We start from the raw sequence: 3,580 nt of genomic DNA on the forward strand, positions 1-3,580 counted from the left end.
ACTGAAGAGAATTTTACACCAGCAGCAGCGAACTGTTAGAACCGTGTGAGGCAAGCCATGCAAGCAACCGAAAGCTTTTACCAAATGCTTTGGAGAACTCAAGGATCCTCCCCTCTCTAGCCCTCATTCCCAATCCAGCAATGACACTCGTTTGGGCAGTTAAGTTCTGCATGTAACGCCCCCACCGCCCCCACCTCACCCCACCCCCATGACCACCACTACCATCCAGTCCACCCGAATCCCCATACCTTTTTACTCAGCCCACCTGGCGGCTGGATGTCGGGAGCTGTTGCCTGTTGGGGTTCTCTTTCCAAGCCTGGTACCAAGAGTACTCAGCCAAAGCCTGGACGTTTCATTAGACCTTGTTTAAGAGTGCATTCTGTGAGTCATGGACAGGGTGGGAGCTTAGCGGACGATAACGTCCTGATCATTTGGATTGCAGGCTGTTTCTAATACCACTCAACAACACCAGCGTGAGCTGGAGAGATGGTTCAGAGGTTAAGAGCACACTGGCTGCTCTTCCAGAGGTCCCGAGTTCAATCCCCACTAACCACAACCATTTGTAATGAAATCTGGTGCCCCCTTCTGGCCTGCAGGCATACATGCAGACAGAATACTGTATACATAAATGAAAACAAACAAACAAAAACAAAAAACTGACATAATTTAAGGGTCAATGTATAACTTACTTAGTGTGGCAACTAGGAACTCCAAACCTTCAGGAGCCCCAGTAGCAGATGAGGAAGAGGACGCTTTTTCTCATGCGTACAGAAGGGGTTTGTTTTAGGGCCAGGATGCTGACTTTCAAGCGTCTGGGGCATGTGTGGGGCATGGTGGCGACATGAAAGGAGAGATGTGAGTAGCATGGGAGAAAGAAAAGGGACGCAGATGGCTTGGAAGAAAAAAAACATGGGCAGAGCCAGGTCCGGGAACCCCTCTGCCCCCTGGCAGGCACCAGACAGTCAAGTGGCCTTTCCCAAGTGCTGCCAGCCAAAGCAGGGCTCCATTGGCTTCACCCTCCTAGGGCTTTTTGCATGAGCCACTCCCTCGCTCTTCTGGTCGGGTGCTGAGAGGGGCCGGTTTTCTGATTCTGATGATTCATCTCAGTGGTTCCTGAGCACCAGGCGGCTTGCCGGGCTCTCGGCTTTTGTTCTTATCAGCCCTGAGAAACTGCAGTGCCGAAGCCTACTGCCTTGGTGCCAAGCAGATTTCTTTGCCATTCTCAAGTCACAGCTTGTTCAGCAGATGACCTTGGAGAGATTATTGATCTCTCTGGGCTTTTGGTGTCTCCAACTAAGAGAGGACTCGTGTTAATTTCTAACCGCTGGTGTTTCCTGAGCCTGACCTCAAAGTGTAGAGGGTCAGTTAATGCTGGCCATGAAGTAAATCAGATGCCTGCCAGGCGGGCGTGATTTTTCTCTCTGTTCTTTCTCCCAGATAAAGTAACATCCCTCTTCCAAAGGCCTAGAGAGCCAGCCATGATCTAAACCCGTTCCATCCAGCTCCAGATCCTTCTCTTCCCTTCTCCTTGTTCACTGCCCAAATGTGGCCAAACACGCCTTTGTTCTCAGTTCAACTTTACTTTGTCAAATTTGTTGTGTGACCCTGACCCGCCAGATAGTTCCTGTGTTCCCTCGTGTTTTACATTACAGGGAACTTTCTGGTTCTATGTTGGCCTGAACCAAAAATGGGGGTGGGGGTGGGCGGGGGGATGACAAAGGCAGATTCTTTACAAATAATAAACTCGGGTGAAGCAGAGACCAACGACTTTAAAATGTCAGAAGGTTGCTAGGCAGTTGTGGCACCAGCTCGGAAAACAATGACCAGTGGCCCTGGCCAAGTCTGTCCGTCCCTCTCAAGAGCTCATGTAGCAAAATGAAAGGATGATGAAAACTGAGAGCGTGTTCTGGTGCCTGCGTCTCTTTAATACTTTCACTACCAATTATTTCATTATTTTTTCTTAGCTAGAAAGGAGAAAATCACCTTGAAATTAAGTCGTAATCAGTAAGCAGGCTGCGGCAATCAGGGCTGCAATCACTGTAATGCCGTAGGTTCTTCTCCTGTTTTCAGGCAGGTTTTTCTCTTATCCAAGGTTCACCCTGACGAAGGCCATCTTTGCTCTGCATCAAGGGCCTCTCTGATGCGATTCAGCTTCGGGCATCCTTGAATGGGGCCTTAGTCAGCCCAGAAAATACAACTTGAGCTGACAGTTCAAATTTTATAGAGCTTACAAATTCTGTTCACTATTGAACGTGCATACGTTCCCAGTGAATTCCCACATCACTGGAGTTTGGGACCCTTAGTAGCTGCAGATCTTTATGCTGTCATTTAAATGACTGCAGGTCACGGCATCCTGGGTCAAATGTTTGTGGCCTGCCAGCGGCTTGACTGAGTTCTCCAGTTACAAGCCAACATAAAAAAAAATAATAAATTAGAACAAAAACATCTAAACAGATTTTCATAGGATTGCTCAAGTTCAAAAAGACAGACAATCTTAGTGAACACAACCTTCACTGGAGTGCAGAGCCCTTTCCAAATTGAGACAAGTTGAGCACATTCAACCTTGGGGTTGTTCTTGTTTAAACAGTTTCCTGAGAAAAGTAGTCTATGTTTTTCCCACCGTGATTTTCATCTGAACAAGGCCAGTAAGTCTTCCAAAAAGGTGTCTGTTTTGAACGCATGTATGATGTCAGCGCTGGTCGAAAACCAGAGAGTGTCACAGACTGTCTGGCCTGTTACCCAGGATCAGCACAGTGCCCCCACCTTCTAGGAACCTGGACCTGTTGCTGTGGGGCCATGTAGGTGACAGGCATGGCAAGATCAATTCTGCCTGAGTTCAGGATGGAGCCCCGAAGAAACAATGTGCCGGGGCAAACAAGTGGGCCTTCCTCCTATAGCAATGCAGACTCTCAGGGTGGACAAGGACCTGAACAGTTCACGTGAAGGTCCTGAGGGAACCTATGAGTGTTTTGCTGAAGGGCAACATGCTAGGCTATGACTAATAATTACTGCTATTGAGCCTTATGTATTTATTTTCTAGACACAAATAGTCACTGAGGTCTTTCATCACCCTAAAAGGAAGATGCTCTTGCCACCTCAGGTTACAGAAGTGCTTGCTGATGCCAGGGTTCGGTGTAACTGGCTGAGGTCCTACGGCAAAAGGTAGACCTGAAGCTCAAATCTCGTCAGTCTTAATCTCGGCCTTTCTCTTAGCCTCCATGGCCTATAGTCATTCTCTTGAGTCTAGCGAATGTTCAGGAGCAGGCCAAGGAAACTTTGGTGAATATTATCTTAGCTGTTGGATGGAGATGAAGATACAGGGTTAGAAAGCTCTCGCAAAAAGGAAATATTTTTGAAGCGTGACTCACGTGTTTAAGACTCTTCACTGAATTCAAGGAAAAGTGTTTTTAGTAAAAGAGACTCACAAAACATGTACTGTTCTTTGTCTTGACCAAAAGAAAAAAAAAGAAAGAAAAAAGAAGTCCACACCTGAGGACGGGGAAAGGGATGACTGAAAGAGAAGTGTGAACCAGAAACGCTATCACGTTTTTTGTTGGCTTACTTATTTTGCTAGGGGAAA

Source organism: Microtus ochrogaster, linkage group LG2 (genome assembly GCF_000317375.1).
Source record: "Microtus ochrogaster isolate Prairie Vole_2 linkage group LG2, MicOch1.0, whole genome shotgun sequence".
NCBI classification, from domain to species: Eukaryota; Metazoa; Chordata; class Mammalia; order Rodentia; family Cricetidae; genus Microtus; species Microtus ochrogaster.